Source organism: Vitis vinifera, chromosome 16 (assembly GCF_030704535.1).
Source record: "Vitis vinifera cultivar Pinot Noir 40024 chromosome 16, ASM3070453v1".
NCBI lineage: Eukaryota > Viridiplantae > Streptophyta > Magnoliopsida > Vitales > Vitaceae > Vitis > Vitis vinifera.
In genome coordinates, this window is record NC_081820.1 from 4,173,189 (window position 1) to 4,195,317 (window position 22,129).

At 30.4% G+C, this 22,129-nt stretch overlaps 1 long non-coding RNA gene and 7 other non-coding genes across 8 annotated transcripts; all 8 read right to left on the minus strand.

Moving 5' to 3' along the window:
* Positions 1-9,870: 9,870 nt before the first annotated feature.
* On the minus strand, positions 9,871-9,968 carry LOC132252744 (small nucleolar RNA snoR31/Z110/Z27). Its single transcript, XR_009464523.1, has one exon. It is a non-coding gene; the product is annotated as a small nucleolar RNA snoR31/Z110/Z27 (small nucleolar RNA).
* A 181-nt stretch (positions 9,969-10,149) lies between these two features.
* Positions 10,150-10,249, minus strand: LOC132252750 (small nucleolar RNA R30/Z108). The gene has a single exon (XR_009464529.1). It is a non-coding gene; the product is annotated as a small nucleolar RNA R30/Z108 (small nucleolar RNA).
* Positions 10,250-11,529: 1,280 nt separating this feature from the next.
* Positions 11,530-11,621, minus strand: LOC132252749 (small nucleolar RNA snoR31). Its single transcript, XR_009464528.1, has one exon. It is a non-coding gene; the product is annotated as a small nucleolar RNA snoR31 (small nucleolar RNA).
* A 322-nt stretch (positions 11,622-11,943) lies between these two features.
* On the minus strand, positions 11,944-12,048 carry LOC132252746 (small nucleolar RNA Z107/R87). Its single transcript, XR_009464525.1, has one exon. It is a non-coding gene; the product is annotated as a small nucleolar RNA Z107/R87 (small nucleolar RNA).
* A 2,205-nt stretch (positions 12,049-14,253) lies between these two features.
* LOC104882037 (uncharacterized) lies at positions 14,254-21,325 on the minus strand. The gene is made up of 2 exons (XR_787865.3): positions 21,036-21,325; positions 14,254-14,427 (listed from the first exon to the last, which is right to left on the minus strand). It is a non-coding gene; the product is annotated as an uncharacterized LOC104882037 (long non-coding RNA).
* MIR3636 (microRNA MIR3636) lies at positions 16,609-16,749 on the minus strand. The gene has a single exon (NR_127889.1). It is a non-coding gene; the product is annotated as a microRNA MIR3636 (primary transcript).
* LOC132252745 (small nucleolar RNA R30/Z108) lies at positions 19,615-19,714 on the minus strand. The gene has a single exon (XR_009464524.1). It is a non-coding gene; the product is annotated as a small nucleolar RNA R30/Z108 (small nucleolar RNA).
* LOC132252747 (small nucleolar RNA Z107/R87) lies at positions 20,864-20,968 on the minus strand. The gene has a single exon (XR_009464526.1). It is a non-coding gene; the product is annotated as a small nucleolar RNA Z107/R87 (small nucleolar RNA).
* Positions 21,326-22,129: the final 804 nt, after the last annotated feature.

The following is a 22,129-nucleotide window of genomic DNA, read 5'->3' on the forward strand; positions in this document are numbered from 1 at the left end:
CCAAATTCCAAACAAAGCAGTCCAAAGACTTTTTTCTCAAATCAAAACTAAAGGAAATGGTTCCCTAAACTAAAGGTGCAAGCCCCTTTTTGGTATTTTGGAACCTAGCATGAAAGCCCAATGGCAACCCAAAAAAAAAAATTGACTGCACTTCCAAACCTGAAACCAATAACGCAACAAAGACCTTACTTGAATGCCATAAGCAGAATGCAAATTCCACCCTCACTATGCAACCAAACAATGGAGTCCTTTCCCCAAACATACATGCAACCAAGATCCTAAAGAATTCCATTTAATGAGCACAAAAGCCTTGCCTTCATAAGCAATCAAATATGACCAAAGCTTTAAACAATTGCCTTATAAGCCATTAGGACTATTAATTCAAACAAAACTAAATTGAGGGCTAAGGAACTCTCATCCCAAACCTGAATCCGAGCACCAGAGACCTTTGCTTACTCAAAGCAAATCAAAATTGGTTAATGAGAGAAATACTTGCTTTGTTCACAAAACAAATCACACCATACATGGGAGCTTAGTCATGCAATAACGAAAATGCAAGGATCCCAACCTTATCTTTCATATACCTCTAATGACAGTTTCAAATGCTCAAAAAATAACAGACCCACTTTCAGTTGAATGGGACATGCATAGTCTCAGACAACTTACAAACTTGACCCAAAGACTAATCAACAAAGGCCCTCATTTTCTTGTCTAAACAGATTATTGCAACAAACCTCATAAAGAATGAGAATATAAAATAGCAGAAAGCAGGATCAAAGAGTTACCTATGCATGCGTTGAAGATGTCAAGGTAGAAATGAAGTCACTAGGGTAGCAAACGTCCAAGTTCGGCTTTCAGAAATCAAGGCCTTCTCCTTCAACAGCACGAACAAGAAACTACTCCCTCTACAACCAGTAAAATCTCTCAAAACCTCCGTCTTCTTCACTCTTTCCTCTGTTTCTTTTTTCTATTTTTTTTTCTCTCTTCTTTCTTTTCCTTTCTCTCCCAACACAATACTTTCTCAGGTCCAGAACTCTTCCCCCACTCTCTCCTTCTTTTTTAAGCTCTCACCCTCTTCTCCTTTGGCTTTCACCGTTTTGACAGAGTTTTCTCCTAGAATCCAAAGAGAAGCCCCCCTTTTCTTCCCCTCTTTTGGCTTTTATATCAAACCCCTTTGTTCCTCCAGCTTCCATTCATTTTCCCATGCATTCAGCTCTGGAAAACAGCCCTTCAACCTCGAAACCACACTCCCCAATAACTCTCCTCACCAATTCTCCATGCAAGCTTACTCCTTTAAGTTTTCAGCTTGCTTCACCACCAAGAATCCATATGGATTCATGGTGGGCTGCAAGAAACCCAAACCAAGGCCCAAAATAGACCCACAATATATCCCAAGACCGATCTAGAGCTTATGGGCCCAAGCCATGTAGGAATTAGGCTTCAAAATCATCAAAACCAATGCTCCATACAAGCTAGCTCAATAAACTGGTTGAACTGGATGCCAACCGGTTGAACCGGTTGAGAAAAATTATGAAATTTTGACAGAATTTTCCCTGAAGAATAAGGAGTCCATGAAAAAAAAATGGTGCGTGATTCCGAGGTCGGATGAGAGAGATATGGCCAAAACAGGCCCAAGTGCTCCGAGCTCAGACACACTCCGATAAACTCCAATTGAGCTAAAACTTCGGGATGGCCCCACTTCCTTCCTATGGCATGATGCCAACAACTAGGAAAATGACCACGATGGCACTCCAAAATGAACCATACTCGCACCACAATGAACCACATACGAACCTAAACAAGGTTAAAAAAAACCAACTAAGCCTAAAAGGAGGCCCTAGTGGTGCCATATGAAAACATGGGTGCATGTGACACTCATAGGAAAAATGCAAGTGTCAAGGGATAAAATTGAGGGTCTACAGTAAGGTGCAACACTAGATTAAGAGAGCGAAGTCTACAAAGGAAACAAAATGTTGATCCAATTTTGGTAGAGGAGAATGATTCAGATGATGAATGGATTGCGGAGAAAGAAGATCCCTTCCTCCCCCTTGATCTTTGTTGGCTTCAAGATAATGAGTTATTCAGTGTTGATGCTATTAGAGTTGTGTCATCCAACTCCCAAGAGACTCAAGCATCATTGGATCACATGGTTTCTTCACATTCCTACAAAAGGAAACATAATGAAGTACCAAGTAAGTACTCAAAAATTGAAGTCATAAATTTGATTAAATTAAATAAAAAAACTTATAATATTTACACCTAATTAATACTTTATGCTAGGTACAAGTAGAGGCAAAGACAAAGATAAGGAATTGAATTTGACACCAATTGATGAAGATGAAGATTTACATGAAATGGGGATACATGATGGTGGACATTTTCCTACTATTGATACATTGGATGAGGATGATGATGACCTTAGAGATGAGGATTTAAGTTGAAACAATTTACTCTAGTTGTTATTTCATGACTTAGTTATGGATTTTTTTGTAAAAGTTTAGAACTATTATTATGGTTGACTCTATTTTCTATTTCATGACTTAGTTATGGCTTTTTGTTAAAGTTTGAAATTATTAGTATAGTTGAATCTATTTTCTATTTTATGACTTTGTTATGGTTTTTTGTGAAAGTATGGAACTAGTATGCTTTTTTAATGATTCTAATGAATTGTTTTCATGTTTTTATTTATGTTGTTTTATTTTATTTTATATATTTGAAAATATTAATTAATTATATAATGTGAGGCTCAAAAAGCTTACGCCTCAACTCCTCGAGGCTTACGCCTCACCTCACGAACACAAAAACGTCTCGTCTTACGCTTTCGCCTTTAAAAACTTTGTTTTAAAGGTAGATAATTTTTATGAAGTTTTTGAAAATAGTTCTCAAAATTAATTTTTGATCAACAATGTTAGTTTTTAGAAACAAAATTTTATTTGGGAATTCAAAAATAAATAACAATTTTCTAGGTCTATTCTCTGTGAAGATATTATGCAATTATATATAATACAAAACCTCTTAGCTTATTCTCCATATTTCTGATTCATTATAAGAAGTGAGAACACTAAAAAAAATTTGAGATTCTGGGGAACAAACCCTGAAATTATTTTTCTTGCTACATGAATGAAATTATTGTAACCTTTCCTAAACAATAGCCCACTAATAGAGAGATTTTGAGGAACAAATTCAAGGTTTAATTGTTGTACTCTTCTACTTTTAATTGCTAGGGAACAAATTATCTTAACCTTTCCTAAACAATAGCCCATTAATATGAGAAAATTGGAACTTCTCATAACAGTACTATGTCATTGCCTAAACTAAATCAATTTTCATTTATGTATTTGTAGAAACATATTTAAAATTATATTTCATAGACTTTCATTGTACAACGTATTAGTACTCTTACAATATAACTATATTTTAAACCTCTTCCTCTTGTCATGTGGGCAGATAATAGACAAAATCCGTTCATTTTCTTTGTTTCATTCATGAAGGATTAAAGAAATTGCTATTTGACGATGCATGTGATATGAACTTATTTTGGTAGAGCTCAAAACAAGTTCCAAATACTATAATGTTCGCATATGTTTGATCATATGAATTCCACAATCCCACCTAATAAAAATAAAAGATCAAATAAACAATACTATAATTATTCATATATTATCACTCACCTATTCTCTTGACTTGGAACCTAAGATGGCCAATTAATAGGGAACTCCAAGATATCTTTCCTAATTTCATGAAGCTTGAAAAAGCACTAACAAAATTGAACCTATTTGTAATGTTCAAGTGTTAATAATGTATCAAAATATGCAATAAATTAGGGAAAAAAAAAAAAGCATACCATTTTTTTCACCTTATCATATTGAATGTTGTCTCTCTTTTTTGATTGCAAAGAATAAAAATTTTCAATATTACATTTTTCAACATTAATCACACATAGATACTAATTATCAAGACAATTGTCATCCATTGGAACGTATATCTGAAATGAAAAACAAATTTTATATCATCAAATTTCTCTTTGCTATATAATAGGGTATGTGCACTAAGTTTCATATATGTAACAACATATTAGAAATTATTACTAACCTTTTCACAATCATTCAAATCGATAATGTACTTATTAACAATGGTTGATTTTTATTTTTTTTTAATCAAAATGAGGTTCTTAAATCCCATGCAAGATCATTTACTATTCAAAATAATTAACACAAACATTATTGTAACATATTTTATATGTATCTTAACAAAGAGCAAAGAAATGAGATTACTGAAAATGTCGTGGGTAGATAGCATCTTATGCTTTGTATGCCTGTGAATTACCTCTCAAAAATATTAAGCTTGTACACTTCAAGATTTATTACCTATCCATTAATAATAACATTTTGTGTTACAATATTATTACATGTGCATAATAAGTTTAATAATATTAATGAAATGAAATGAAGTGGTAAATTTACATGAATGAAATTTATACTTACTACATCCAACAAATTCTATCTTGGATGTAAAGATTGGAAATCCCCTCGAACTCCATGTTCATGGTCAAAATTGACAAGAACCTCACTAAAACAATAGTTATTATAAATAAATAAATAAAAGACTTATATGCAAGAACACGAGATAATATTACTAAAATATATCTATAAATATTAAGTACATTACAAACCTTGTTGACAATGATGTATTGAAAACATAATCACCAACAAGGGATTCAAGTCTAGTGACTAATTGTGAATCCACCATGTTTTCCTGAATGAACATGAGGATTGACTATATGGAAAACCATGCATAACTACTAACTAAACAAATGATGTTTGACCAACAAGAATGTACTATTACAAAAGCTATTTATTATACCTCACATGGTTTACATTGTCCCATCTTCACAAAATCTTGAAAAAATGGGGATACCTTGAATCTACTAGGTTTCCTCTCTTTGGATGTATGTGTTTTCATTATGTCATTGGGAAAAAGACAAAGCGATCGTAATGGTTCCTAAGAAGCAAAAATATCATTAATACGCATAAATGTATTATATATTAGAGAAGTATTGATTATAAAATACTCATCTCGTCATTAAATATACCTTTGCATTATCATCATTTTGCCTATTCATTGGAAGCGGTAACATATCAACAGTTTCTTCACAAAAAAGGTGCACTTCTTCTGATGACGTAGGAGATCGGTCTTTCAATTTTTGAATTAATTTCTCTTTCAAGCATTTGTCAATTAAAGAAAAGTCACCATATTTTTTCTCTTTTTCTTTTTCTTTCTTTTTCTCTTCCAAAGCTCTCTCACATGAAGTTATGTTGTTCTCTTTTTCCTTCCCTTTCTCCTTTAAAGATTTTTCTCTTGAAGCAACAAATAATTGTTTGAAAGATATGTACTTAGCTTCAAATTCATTGAAAGCACTTTGACAACTATTCTACTCTCACAATTACACAGACCAAAGACTTCTGTCCTCAATTGTTCTAAAGCTTTATCCATATAGATTAAGCTTCCATCATCAACCTAGTGATATATAAAAACATTAATTAATAAGATGATAATGTAAAGCTTAACTACTAATATTTATGCCTGTTAAAAATTAGTATAAATACTTACCTGTTTCACAACATCTCTATGTGCAAACCTTTTTATTTTCTTATCATTCTTGGTTTCTTCCTCTCCATCTCCTTTTATTCTCATCTCCTGTTGAACCATTGCACCATCTTCCCCATTTTTTATAACCCACACTTTGACTTATAATATTTTAATCAACATTAAAGACACACCATATTTAAAAACCATTACAGATAAAATAAAATCTACAACCAAATTGGTCAATATAACATACATTAGGGTTTACATAACCACCGAGTTTTTTAAATATTCGCTTCATCTGTAATAGCTCGTTATCTCCCCAAGCACAAATACGAGGACAAACTCGAGTCTATAGCAACGAATTTTTTTTTTCCCATCAATATATGCTCATAATAGAATAGTTGGAAAATTAATTTGCAAAGACATATACTTAGTTTACCTCACATTTTATAACAAATTCCAAATTCATTATAAAATATAATTAACATCAAGGACATTACCATAAAAAAAAATAGGCAACCGAAAACACCACTTTGTTTGTTGCTCTTAAACTCTTGGATTTCATGCGTAAGATGAGATAAGACAAGTTCAGCCCAATTCAATTTGTTTATTGAATTCGTGTCTTCAAGAAAATGTAGAAACAAACGTTTAACAAAAAGTTTCATTGTGAGGCATAACAAGACACCCAACACAAATAATACAAAACGAACTTTAAAATCATTGCCACCATCTGTATTTTCCCTAATTTGATTTTCTAACATCACTAGTGGCAAATGTCCCTTCTTATCACAATATTGACCACACAAATCATTCTTATTATTAATATTTTTGTTCATATCAATTCTTAACCCTTGTCCCTTCAAGTCCAAAATAAATTCTATATCCTTCTCTAACAAATTTATACAAGTGTTATATACTTCTAATGTGTAAGAGTACGGATTCAAATTATTTACCAACCAAAGACACAAACCATGATCAATTTTGGTACCTCTAAGTTGTAATAGACTACCAAATCCAATCTCTTCTATTGCCTCTTTTTGTTCCAGTTGTAACCCTTCTAGAATTCGTATCACTCAATTGGATGAACAATGTGTGTAAAGATACAATTGAAGAGATACGTAAACATATTTAATTTGATATTATTTTGAACGAATATTCAATAAATATAATTATTTCTTAATTAGAAATAATTTTACCTTTTTACTAACACCTTTTTTAAGTGAGTATTCTTTTGAACTTTCCTTTGACTTAACTATAAAACCTTCTCTTTCAACTTCTAAAAGTGTGTGCCACTTCTTGCTTAAATTTTTTCTCACCTACATTTATTTGCTAGTTAGGAAGAAGAAAATTTATAAAATAAATTTAGACAAGAAAAAAAATATTATTCCTTCCATCATCATTTATTTTCACCCTTTCATTGTCTCCTTTTATCATGCCCAATTGATCATTACTACAAAATAATTTGAAACAAATATAAGTTTAACAAGAACACAAAAAAATTAACTATTACTTTACAAATTTTAATTTTGACTTTCTAAAAATGTATCCATGCTCCAATAGACCTCTTAGGACTGGAGAAAATTGTGTACCACTATGCTTGCTCCTAAAAATGAATCAAATAATTAAGTTATTTTCATAACATGATTTCAATTACTATGTAATAAATTTTCTATTTTTCTTTTAATACGTTTATATTAAATAGAAGGAGATAAGTTCCTATAAAAAAAATTGTTATAAGTTACTATTACTACATATTTCATAAGAGTTCAAAATATAAATAAAGAGAATAAGGATATGTAAGGGACAAATTGAAATAAAATCAATCCATAAATTTTGTATTATTATCTTATATTTATAAAGAAATGTCATACAAAATACATAGAAAATTCACACTCCTAAATCCCCACAAAACTCCCTCCATTTTCAATGGTAAAAAAACTATGAACCTTTCTACTATTAGCTTTAATATCTCATGACCTTGCTTCAGGTTGCCTTAGTCCTCCTTTGGTCCACCCTTTAAGCAAGGGGGGTTCCACACCATCTTCATTACCCTTCCCAATATATATAACACTCACACAAACTATGTTAAACAATAAGAGTTCAAAAATAAAGGTCTCAAAGTAGAAATTGAAAAAAGAAAAATTGATTTCCATTTTAATATATTCATTCATTAATCTTTTTTTCTTTTCTTTTCTCTCTTCTAATATGATTTTAAGGCAAAGGCAATATGCTTATATGAAGAAAAATAATAGAATAGTTGAACATCCATTCCACGATGGAGAATCAATATATATATATATATATATAATTCAACAATACTCATTTTTTTTAAGGTTGGAGAACTACTATAGCACAAGTTTTTCACTTCCACTCGTCTTCTTCTTCTTCTTCATCTTCCTATTTCTAGGGCAACTCCGACAAAGCTTCACCAATGTCTCACTACCTTGGACATTGCCGTCTTAGAGTTCAAAACTACCATTGTCAATGGGAGCATAAAAAATAAATAAATAAATTTACAGAATGGAGAAGAGAAAAGGGAAAAGGGTTTTGATGGCAACTCCAATAAAGCTTCACGAATGCCTCACTAACTCGGACATTGCCAAGTTGGAATTCAAAACTACCATTTCCAACAAGACCATAAAAAAAATAATTATTGTTGAAATGGAGAAGAAAGAAAAAGGAAAGAAGAAGAAGCTTGTGGTGAAGGGGAGAAGAAGGATGTGATGAGGATGTAACCCAAAAGAGAAAAGAGAAGGGAGAAGAAGGGGTAATAACCAACTACCTAAACACCCCTTTTTCAACAATTTTTTTCTATTTGTTATCCATTCCGATGGCCCAAATTGAATGATTATCATCCAATGGCCAAAAATTATTTAAGGTATGGTACCCACTTCATTACTCTAGAATTTTCCATTAAAAACAAGTTATAAATATTTTAGGTTTTTTAATAAACTTTTTTCTATTTTTTGTTTTACAAAACATTATAAAATAGTTTTTAAAAATTATTCTTCAATTTTTATAATTATTTACAAAATTAATTATCAAACAAACCCAAAATTCTTAGATTCACTTCAAAACAAGCCTTTTGACTCAAACCCAATGTGCACCTTATTTAATGTTAAATAAGACATATTTTGCTACACAAGGATTAAGAAATCAAGAATGTCCATATTAACATTACATAGACTTTCTTGATTATTTATTTATTTTCCTACAAATAAAAGGGTTTTTTTATTTAAATTTTTCTATGGATCTAAATAAGCATTATTTACTTATATTCATATATAGAATTTGTATACTATAATAATCAAACTGCATCTTAATTATAATAAACTTTTTTTTATAAATTATGAATAAAACCTAAATTAATTATGATAAATAATAATTTTACATTTTGATAATAGTGATTGATTAATTGTTACTTTCTAGTTTTATACAATTAAGAGTGATGAAATAATCTCATATAAACCTTCTCATGTTTTTTCTTGAAAATATCCCATTTTTAACACAAATGCCTTTTCCCATTTAGATTTTAAAATAAGAGTTTACTTTTATAATAACCCTTTATCTTTAAAATAAAAGGTTAATAATAATAATAATAATGATAATAATAATAATAATTAATGTATTTTTATCTAAACAAGGCCAAAATTAAATGGGAGGTCAAATTTCAAAATTTTGATTTTCAAAAATCATTTTAATTAAATAACCCTTTATCCAATCATGGTTAGAAAGATTGTCTAACTCAACATCAATTGTACATAAATAAATATTAGCTTTTACAATGGTTAAGCTTATTCAAAATTATATTGGTAACTTTTTAAAAATATTTGTAATGGGTGAACCTTAGTTTTTATTTAGATTTAATACCAAAACACCTTTAAACTAGTAGTGCTTCTGGCAAAAGCTTTCCAACTTGTTCTGGACATAGAGAAAATATATCATCAATGTGGTTTTAAGCATTTTATAAAAGCCTTAAATCCACAATAAGCAAATTTCGTTTCAAAATTTGCCACACCCTGTACAAAGAAACAGGATCGCACAAAAATGCTGTTTATTAAAAAAAACATTTATAATAAAATACAACAATTTCAAAACTATTTCCAAATCTAAGAAAACATTAATAAGAAGTTATTTTTCAAAAAGATAACCTCAATTTCAATATTGAAATTATCTTCCACTATCTTTTCAAAAAACAACTTCTAACCCAATTCCATTTTAGATTTGAAAATAAAATTTGAATTGTCATATTTAAAAAAGAAAATATACAGTAGATAAGTAATCATCATCAGAATAAGTAATAGCATTCTCATCCACAACCATTGCAAGTTGTGTAGGAAGGTGTCCTAAGATTTATACTAATTTCATCACTTGATGATTCCTTACCCACAATCAACAACTAAAAACCCTAACAAATTTAGAAATAAATGTAAATAAAATCAACAACTAGAATATATTCTTACTTCATCTTCATTAGCAACAATGATCAACAAACCTAACAGCAAAGTTTATCAATTCAAAACATAACCACATTCCTTATAAACAATGGGGAACAAGAGACTACTCAGTGGTGGCAATTTTGTTTATGGTTCGATTCTGCCAGCAATTTTCCTCAACTTGGTTTAAGAAGAGGGAGCTTGGTATCCTCATTGTGGCCTCTATTTTCCCCAACACATACAAGAAAAATCACAAAAAAATAAACAGAAGTTCAATTCTATGAACTCTCATGTAAGAAATAACACAAGTACAGGTTTCTTTAATTCATAACATGTGCTCTAGTAACACGTAGCTTTCTATTTACAAAATTTTAGATCCAAATGCAATTGAACACAATAGCATTTGGAGCTAAAATTTTCCAAACAAAAATATATGAAACCATGCATGTTATAAAAAGCTTGTACAAAACACTACACAAAAACCATTAGATACTATTGGTACGATTGACAAAAACATGGGCTACAACTAAACTACACACTGATTAGTTTAGGGTTCCTGATATTTCCAATATCAAAGTTCAATTTGAACCAACCATACTAGAATTAGGCTTTTAAGTTAATTAAAGCAAGAACACACTTTAAATCACATTGTAATGCCCATAAATCTCAAGCATTCAACCTTGTTTAACCCAACAAAAGGGAATGAAACAAACCCACAATCTTAGTTGGACTAGCACCAAACAATTGACAAAATCACAACACCAATTTTGAACACCCATCAAGTATATGCTCAATCAGACATTGTTATACTATGATAGTGTTCAATTTTGGTGTTAGGATGCTATATGTTGCAAATAAATTTCACAAATAGCTTCTCCAAACAGAAGCATGGCATGGAGAGCATTAATCTTGAATGAACCTATCAACAATGCCATTGAGCCCATTGAAGAAGCAATTTGCAGAACCCATATGCAAATAATAGCATCTTTCTTATTCTTATTGTGATGTTCAACAACATAACTACATCTACTTAGAATACCATTAAACCCATCAATCAATACTCACTAAACTGATCATTTGATGATAACCCGAGATTAAGAAAAAACCACTAATCAAACCCATATCAATATACACATAATCATTAAGAATAAACAACAATTTGAATGCTACTAAAAAGAATGACTCCTAAAATTTTCTGTCATCAATCAACTCTGCTTCACTGGTTTATTAGTCTATCCAAAATTCAAAAGAGCGCTTGACTTTTGACTTTTGAGCTAAAATGACTCACCTTTTAAACTTAAAGTTGAGAATTTTGAAACTATGGTTCAAAATAGCCTTTGAGCTTTCACGGGCTGTCCGGACAGCCTTGCTCGGCTGATGTGGCTTAAAGGGTTATTTTGAACAATAGTTTCAAGGTGTCAACTTTAAATTTAAAAAATGAGTCATTTTGACCCAAAAGTCCAAAACAAGGGCACAACATCAGTCGCAGGAATGATGAACAGAAATAGATTCAGAAGCATAGAATTTAACATCACTTGGATATAAATATCTCAGATCAAGTGTTGGATTAATGTACTGTTGCTTCATCCCAATCTACATCTATTGATCATAAACCAGTGGCTTAAATGCTGCAAAAGTAACAAATAAAAAATTTAATTCAAAATCAAATTATAAAAAATAAAAATAATGATAGAAATTTTAATGCATCGATGTTTTGTTTGATTGACTGTTATAAGAAACAAAGGTTGAATCCGCATTTTAGAGAACTCATAAAATCAAGAACAATATTTAAAAAAAAAACAAAAGAAATATTTTGGTTTTTTCTTTGTTCCCGAACTTTCCCAGTGACCAAACGGATCCAATAAACCACGAGAAAATTTCAATAAACGAAAAAAGCGAAATGGAAGAAAGAAAGAGAGATCGCTCAGTTCAGCGGGGTGGTCGACACGCAAAGTTCTCAGAGAAGAGAAACCGTGCATTCCGGTCTGTTGAGCTTGAATTTTATGGAGTCATCATAGCGATCTTCAACAATATGTAAACAGAAAGAGACTGCAAAACCCTAGAAAAACCGTAAACCAGAAAGTGTAATGCTAGATGGGAGAGTAACGAGAATAAGAACCAAAAGATGGTGGCTGTGATTGTGAAACAACTGATGAGAACTCTGAATTTATACAGAAATTTTAGGGTTAGGGTTTTGGAATCTCATACAGATTGTTGGCTGGACCAGCCTGAGCCCAAGATCTTGGGCCCTTACTGGCGTAGATTTAGTGGGTCGGGTTTGGTTGCGGAACCTCAATGGATATGGGCCTGAGCCAGCAGAGCCCAAAGTCGGGGCACAGCTTGTGCAGGTTGGCCTAATATAACCAAATGTTTGGGTGAGTTTTTGGTAATTATTTTCAATAATTAGTTAAGTTTGAGTTATGTTTTTTCAACCGGTTCAAATATACTTTCAGATTTTAGGTTGTTTGTTTTTTTTTACTTTTTCATGACTTATTATTATAAATTTTTTGCTGAATAAAACAAACTAAAATATTTGATTTTTTCTAATTAGGAAAATAATTGATTTTTTTTATTTTTTAATACTTAATAATAATAATAAAATGTTACAAAAAAACAAATAACCTAATACTTAACATCACTATTTAATTTTAAGTTCTATTTAGAATTAAATAAAAACAAACAAACACCAATTTTTAATAAAAACCACTTTATCTTAAATATAAAATTAATTACACAACAACCCAAGCATAAGCTATAAACCATTGGAAAATAATATGGAAGTTTTTCCAACAGAATTTGAAAAATATATTAAACGAAATTAGCCCATGGAGGGTGATTTTTCCCTCACAAGCACTTTGTATCTAGATTATAATTCTAATAATTTTTGTATTCTATCATGTCATAGTAATTCATAATTGAAGTTCTAATTGTTTTCGTAATATTCTAAATAGGGATGATAATGCAACAGGTTTTTTCGGGTATCCATCTCTAATAAAAAAGAATTTGGGATAAAGATAAAAGGGTTGGAAAGTTTTTAAAAAACTAGAAAGGTCCAAGTGGTATGACTTTGTCTTATGTCCCCTATCTTAATTATATATAATTTTAAATAAAAAAATATTTTAATTGATTTTTTTCAACTTTTTAAACATAAATAAAATATTACTTTTCATAAAAATAAATTATAAATATTTATTTATAAATTATAATTATATCTCTTTTAATAAAATTTAAAAGAAAATATTGAAAAATTTTAAATGAGGCAAAACATGCATGAGAATTTCCTATACTCCTCCCGAGCTGTTCCATTAATTTTTTTCTATTTGGATAGGAATGAAAATAGATATAAATAGGATTGGGATGAGGGTGATTAGCCCCAAACTTACTCTATTGTTATTCATAGATTTGAGGAAATCTGTTAACTTTACAAGAAAAATTTTCAATCAAAATAAAAATAAGAATTTGTCAAAGTGGTTTTACTTCGATCTGAATTTTCTTCTCTTTTTTCTTTTTCCTTTGGGCTTGTTCTTCCATCTTTTAGAAGATGGGCCTTTTTGGGATGTGTAGGCATGGAGGAAGTTGGGCTTCTTGCAATGGAGAATTTCCTTGGTCTCTCATGTGGGCTTGCGAGTTTTAGACTTGTTTTTATTATCATTGTGATTTGAAATGAAAGATTTTGGTCTAAAAAAAGAAAAAAATCGATTTAAAATCTTCAAATTTGGTGTTTGGAAGGAAGGAAAGAACTTCAAAGATTTGATAGATAGATGGATTTGTTTTTCTTTTTTTTTAAAAAAAATTTCAATTCCTTAAAAAAAAAATTAGAGTTTTACGATATTTATATTTTATTAAGAGAAATGTATAATCTTGGAATTTTAAGTAGAATATATATATATAAATTAATTCAAAATTGTTAATGGAATTTTAAATAATTACAAATAGAGCAGTTAAAAATCCTTAAGCTATGTTTGGTTCTCAAAAAATTTTAGAAAAAAAAGAAAAAGAAAAAGTGAAGAAATAAAAAAGGAAGGAATATATACAAAAATTTAAAATCAATAAATTATTTTTATATACTCCTTAAAAATCATTTCATTTATTTTCCTTTATTATTTACAGATTAAATAATTTTAAAATACATAAATTTTTAACTAATTTTAATTATATTTTTCATAATCAAAACCCAATTTAAGAAAATCATTTTCTCTGAATTTATACTAAAACTATAGGCTCATGCTGCAGCTTCAAACTAATGCTTACCTGATAAAAATAAGGGTTATCTTGAACAATTCTTTTGAAAGAGACCCAAAACATATATTTGAACCAAAAAGCAAGAGAAAGAGATCACACTCTGTTGAGTCTGAGGTTCGCGAAACATTAAAGTTTCTCAATCTGCTGTGCTTAGAATGACCTGAGCCAAACAAATGAAGGGACAATAAGGGAAGAAAGCACAATAGCCAAGATTATCGATTCATGAAATCCCTAGTCTCACAAAGAGAAGTTAACTTATCAAACCACATACTTAGGGAGTGACAAATAAAATTGGTCATCACATTTGAATAACGACCCAATCCTTCCTGCTCAATAACAACACAGGATGGGGAAGAAGAAAGATTAAAAGCTACCTTTCTTAACTCAGCAAACTGTACAGTTGCATCAAAGTATATGACATGTTGCTTAAAGCAACCAAAGAATATGTTCTAGGACCAACTCATCATCCTTTTACAGGATCCTCACCGTAAGAGTGCGTTAGTCTTTTTAACACCAGGAAATTTTCATTCTTCAAGTATTAAAAATGCTAGAAACACTTTCTATAATCACTGTCAAACGCACTCTAAATACCCCATAATCAATAGCAACATCAAACCCCTCTATTCTCCAAAGCCACCCTAGTTCATGCTACATTCTGCATACAGTAACTACACCACCTACATGTTCTAGTATGATTATTGTTTAATACTAAAACACTTAATAAAAGGGGAAGCGGGTTTTTTCATGTTTTATATAAATATATACTGGCCAACTGAGTTCACACATTGTTATGCATGTCGTATAGGATAATCAAAAGGATAAAAGGATGGATGCTAACTAACCATTGATGTGGTTGTGGTGGCAGTTCTGTTCCGTGGCCACATAATTAGTAGCCAAGTGGTAGCACTATGATAGAAATAATGGCAGTATATCGATGATGCAGTTTATACTAAGAGTGCGTTTAGGAGTGTCTTTGAAGAACTTTTGGTGGAAATGTTTTCTCTAGAAGTATTTTTAGGTGAATCACTAATCAAGCGTTCTCCAAAAAGCACTAAAGGTGATTTTTCAATTTTTTAGAAGTGTATTCTAAATTTTACCAAATGCCTACTTTTTTCTTCAAAAACGCTTTGTAGGTTAGAAGTGCTTTTTCAAAAACAATAACAAACGGAATCTAAGCTCATTGAAAAGGAAATTTCTACAACTCTACAAATTAACTTAGAGATATTATACCCTCCATTTTCTAAACCATAAAATGATTGAAAATCAATCTCGTCATTAATGATATTCAATGATTGAGATTGATTTTCAAACATTCGATAGTTAAGATTTTGAAGGTATAATACCTCCAAGGAAAGATAGAATTTTCCTTTTGTTAGGATATTGTAGCACATGAAAAGAATGAAGAGGCTTAAGGCCTCAATGTTTTGGATTAATTTATTATCCATTTGTCCTCATCTTCAAAAATAAATAAGATAAGCTTTTTGTGATGAGTTAATTGTTTTCAAAGTTAATTGATAATCATGTTGAATTATTAGTTGATCCTATAACAATCATTTTAAAACTTAAGAATCTAGAAGAAGGGACATTGCAAACTCCAATTCCACAACACATTTGAAATAGCAAGAGAAAACCAGGAAACAGAAATCAGATCATACGCTACTCAAACCCCCCTCAAGTCTACAAATTTAAACAGAAGATGAAGAGCAAGCGAATAGAGGATTACATACAGTTCAGTCAGTTAGTCACAGAATCACCATACATTCAACATAGCAATGAATCAATAGACCCGAAAAATTCAATCAAGTTAACACCTCATTTTTTTTTTTCTCTCTTTATTTGTTTTTGATAGGCAAGAAGAGATTTTATATATATATATATATAAGGCTCAACAAAGTACACACAATATATAGATTGTTGCCAAAAGAAACAAGCAAGCAAAAGAAAGAGAGAAGTTGTTGTGTTGTGCAAAGCACACTCAGTTCAGTGGGCTGGGGTACTCAAACATAAACATTTCTCAAAGAAAAGCATTTCAAATTTCTTGTGTTATTCTTGAACATTATGAAGCACCAATGCAATCTTCAGAACAGAGAGCAAGGAACAATAAAAGAGTCACAATAACCAAGTCCAATATCCACTATTATTGTTTTTGAAAATCCATAGTCTCTTACAAGAAGTTAAACATACAACCAACACTTTATCCTGCACCATGCCTTATTATAAGAACCAAACCATGCTCAATAACAACATATAATGGGGAAAAGGAAATATTAGAAGCCAACTTTAGGAAACTCAGCCCCATCCACTAACAAAAAATTTGTTACAGCATTTTAAATGAGTTAAGCAATTCATCTGAAGAGACTCTCCGACTTGCTTCTCCGACAGACACAGTAAATAAATGTCCTTAATTTTGAACAAAATTACATGACATATCACTGAATCTATCAAAGAAGCAAACCGAAGAGTCTATTCGACAAATAAATTAATTTATTTTATAGACACTGAATCTCACCACTAATGCTACCAACAATATCAACACCAAACACCAACCCCACACCAAACAAACAACACAACCAAACCCCCCCTTCCCTAACATTTTCCCTTCCAAAAACCACCACCACCACACTACATTATGCATAGTCATAGACCCCACTAATATGATTGAACTTGCCAAAAGGGGGAAGAAGTTCTTTCTTGCTTTTATATACCAGCAAGTTAAGTACAGACTTATACTATGCACAACAGAATGGTGGTGAGGTATCATAAGAAGGATCAATACACAATCAATTATCTATATAACAATTGTGGCAACTAAGGACACATAACAACTTTTAGTCACTTGTTGCCATTGTGGTGGAAATGACAATGATCTAATGACTAGCATTGACCATGTTAAGTTCATCAAAGAAGAAATCTCTACAACTCCATATATTAAATTTTCATGAACCCAATATAGCTATTGATATGACCATCCCATGTGATAACACATGTTCATATTAATAATCATATTTGTTTAAATACTTAATCGATTTGTATTGCAATTCGCATTTTATTTTATGTGTATCATAATTGTATCTTAAGATAAATATACGATACACATATAATATAACAATATATACACTTTTAACAAGTTTTCATATTTGTTAAAAAAAAATAAATTGAAATTTTTTTTCTTAGAAGAGTGTTGTTTTATTAATTGTTTAAAATGTACCATAAGGTAAAAAATTGATCATAAAAAGGAGAAAGGTAAAATAATCCTATATGAAAACCTACATTATTGATGTCAAAGCCACACATGAAATGTTGGAAGTTGATTAAATTTATTTTGATAATGAATATTAGGGAATCTTCATTTCAATGATTTGAATATGGGAAAGTTGTGTTTATAGGCTGTTATATGGGAAATATATGGTTTTGGAAACCCATATAACTGAAATATGAGATCTACCTAGTAATGAGAAAAATATTATATGTTTCATGCACTATTTACTGTTCATATTTACAATTCCGAAATTACCCTTTAGGTCTCCCTATCACCCGTGTCCATGTCATCCGGAAAACATAGGGAGAAAAAAAAAAGCAATTTTTTTGGTTTTCCTTAGGGGTTTTGCATGGATTTTCTCAGAAATCAAACGAGGATGAATTTTTTCGGAAGTCAAATGGGGGCGACAATGGCTCGAACAGATCCAGAAAACATAGGGAGCAAAAAAAAGCAATTTTTTGGTTTTCCTTGGGGGTTTTGCATGGATTTTCTTGAAAATCAAACGAGGATGAATTTTTCCGGAAATCGAATGGGGGCGGCGGCGGCTCGAACAGATCCAAAAAACACAAGGAGCAAAAAAAAAGCATATAATATTTCAGAAATTTCGGAAATAAAGGATAATTTCGAAAATGTAAATATGAACAATAAATAGTGTATGAAACATATAATATTTTTCTCATTACCAAGCAAAACCCATATTTCAGTTATATGGGTTTCTAAAACCATATATTTCCCATTTAACAGCCTATAAACACAACTTTCCCTTTGAATATTGCCAATGAAATTGATGGTGATTAGTGAATAAAACTTTTGACTTGACATTATGCTTTTTTTCTTTTATGAAGAAGAAATGATGACAAACATGAAAAGTTTGAACAATATATACGTCAAACTCATATTTTGTTAAATTTTAACTGTTCAAGACTCTAGTTTTAATGTTTTTCTATGGTATGACATAATTTAACTTTTTTAAATTCTACCATCTTGCATGAAATTGGTTGTATTTATTCTTGATAGGTCATACAACCAATGTCATGCAAGATGGTAGGATACTACTTTATACTTCATATTTCAAATATACATTACTTCACTTGTTAGGTAAAAAAGGAAATATAACCAATTTCATGAAATTGGTTATAAGTTAATTTATACTCCATATTTCAAATATATATGGATTATGCATGCACATTTGATTAATTCATTTTTTTATTACATAAAAAAGTTAGTATACTCAATATGATATACTACACAATATATAAAAATATAAAAACAATGCAAAGTAGGTTTTACAAGTTAATAATTGTGATTAAAAGTCAAAGTTAGAATAATCTTACAATTATTAAAAATGGGAAAGCTACAAAAAAGGAGTACCATCGCCCTAATGCTACCATCTTTCATGTCAGATATCACACCAAGTTTACTCCTTACTTGGGCATGTATTATCACATAGTATGACCATATCAACTACCAAAGAATGCTTCAAGCCCAAATTATGTGTGCAGTAACCACAAAGTGTAACATGCTTCTAAGTTATAAGCATATGTTCAAGTTATACTTTTTGAAAATGAATGAAAACTTTGTGTGAACCAGCTTTTATTTAATTTACTGTCAACACAATCACAAACTGTTGCATACAGGCCATTCGAGATTCAACCTTAAGGCTCATTCCATGAAATGGGCTATGCAAAGTCCACCCTAGACCCAAATCAATTTTGGATTAATGGTACTATTCATCAGAATGAATTGTTGGTCAATAAAAATACGCATCAATGATCTTTTAAAACATAATGAAAGAATTACTTTTCTAAAAAGTGATTACCATTTTCATTTTGTTTAATCATCAATAAAGAATGAGTGCTTTTTATAACAATTGTATACAAAAGTCAAACAACTTCATCACCATCCCGCTATTAAGAAGACAATGCAGGATAACCAGCCCTCATCATTATCAGAAGGGAAATTGCATTCTTATGCAGAACAACCAAAATTTGTGTTGCAAGGTGCTCTAACAAGTATAAAAATTCCATCACTAGGTGATCTTGAAAATATGTCATAGAAAAAATAAGCAAGAACATGAAGAAAAGGAGACTACTCAGTGATGGCAATTTAGTTTGTGGTTCGATTCTGCCAGCAATCTTCCTCAACTTGATTTCAGTAGAGGGAGCTTATAATCCTCATTACAGCCTCTGTTCCCCCAATTTAAATAAGACTCAAAACACACATTAAAAAATTCCAAATTTATGAAAAAATAATCAGAGGAAGAATTGCATATCCTCCCTTCCGACCTCCAACCTCCAACCTCCAACCTTACCTACTTCCTGCTCCATTCAAATTTTAAATGATAATCTAGAGTACACAATATCCATCACTTTCCTAGTTTTGGAACTAATCAGATAACACTGAAGGGCATCAAAAATGAAATAAGAAAACCATGTCCCACCATCCAATTGCAACTCAACACAAAGACAAGTAGGTCCAAAGAAGGTACTCATGCACCAGGAAGTTTTTCAATCCATCATTCCATGTTTTCCAGTACATTTAGTCACACATTACAGCATGTGATTCAGATTTTATCCACAAAATTTTAAATTCAAAGTCCGTTATATCGCCACATATGATGATTAAAGTTATAGTCTAAGAATAATGCTACTCTTGCCAACAAAGTTTGCAGAAATTGCTTCACCTACGTACTCATAGCACAAATACCCCTAATATTTCAAATATTTTAGGGCATGCCATTGAGTGTGCCGACAAAGCATTTTGGCAAAACTTCCTCAACATGAAAAGCATTTTTATAATTTAATCTTGATATAACTACCACCATATGTATCGTACAACTGCATTTGAAGATTAAACTTTTCCAATATAGCCAATGCAACCATGCATCAAAATTAAAAGAAGAAAGAATTTTCTGTATGACAGAATACAAAAAATTGAAAACACCCAGCTTACAATGATGATAATAATAGTAGAAGAAGGTTAGGACCCACCATACATGTTTGGAAAATGAGAAAGCTCAGTCAAGAAAAAAACCGACGGAAACTCCTTAATGGATGGAAGTAAAGTCCTTTTTTTTATAATTATTTTGTAAATGACAACAAAAATCTCCATTCTATTCAGACCTCATTTTAAAAAAAGAATTAAAAAAAAAATTCATAATTATTTTCTATTTATTTCTATTTCCTGAAACTAACAGAATATCTGCATAAAATTTTGATGCAATAGACGGATAAACTAATCAAATTTCAGACTTTATGAAACGTTATCCTCTTTTCCTGATCTTTCTCAGGAGGCAAACAAACGGAATGCGATTTCTGAGAATATTTTCAGTAGAGGAGATCCCTCAGTTCAGTGGGGTGGTCGACACGCGAGGCTCTCAAAGGAGAGAAACTCCGCATTCCGGTCTGTTGAGCTTGAATTTCAGTGGGTCATCACCGCGATCTTCATTAAAATAAATATAGGAAGGGCTGAAAAACCCTAATCTGAGAAAGAGTAAAAGGAACCCAAACCTGAGAAGGAGGCCGCGGTTTGTTAAAACGATGCTGTCTCCATATTTATACTCGCTGAGTTAGGGCTTTGAGCAGTGCCATGAACTCGGAAGGCCTTGTTTGCCAAAGCCCATTTTACCTTCGTGCAAAGGTTTTCTAGGCAACTCGGATTCTTACCGAAATGGCTGGTTGTAGCCTGTAGGCAACTTGGAAGGAAAATGCGAGAAAATACGAAGCAAATAAAATGGGAGAGAGAAAGTCGACTAAAATAAAAATAATTTAATATTAATTTTACATATTTTTAAATTAATTTATTTTGGTGTTTACAGAGGGCCACTAATATGAAAAAAAAAAACCCTAAAATTTTTAATTAGTATTATATTTATTTATTTAAAGATAATTTGAAATACATGTATTTTTCTAATAAGTAATATAATTATTTTTTTAAATATCTTTTTTATTTGTCATATCATTAATATTAATTGACAATAAGACTTTTAATATTTTAATTCTTTATAAATTTATTATTATTATTGTTATTTGAGATTTTATTTATTTATCATATCATCAACGTCAATTGAAAATGAGACTTTATGTGTAAATGTTTTCACTCCTTTTTTTATTATTATTATTATTATTATTAGATTTAATAATAATAATAAATTATAGTCTAAATGATGATAATATGACAAGTAAAAAGAAACAATAATTATTGACTCATTAAAAAATAACTGTATTTTAAATTATTTTAAGATAGTGAATAAAATATTGATTTAAAAAATTTGATATTCCTTTTTCTATATATTTACATATTAATGAATAAAAACCCACTTTTTCTTATATTGAGTTATATTTTCTATTTTTATTTTTAAAATTTTATAATAATAAATATGTTTTATATATTTCCAATTTTTTTATTTTTAAAGTAAAAAATAATAGTACGTAATAATAGGATAGAAATTCATACCTAATATTCTTTAAAATTATTTTTAGAAATTTTGAAAGCTACTTTAATATTTTTGAAATTAAAAATAATAAAAATATTTAGCAGATTGATTTTTTCAAACAGATTTTTAATATAAATAAAATGAGTTTAAAATAACATATAAAAATAA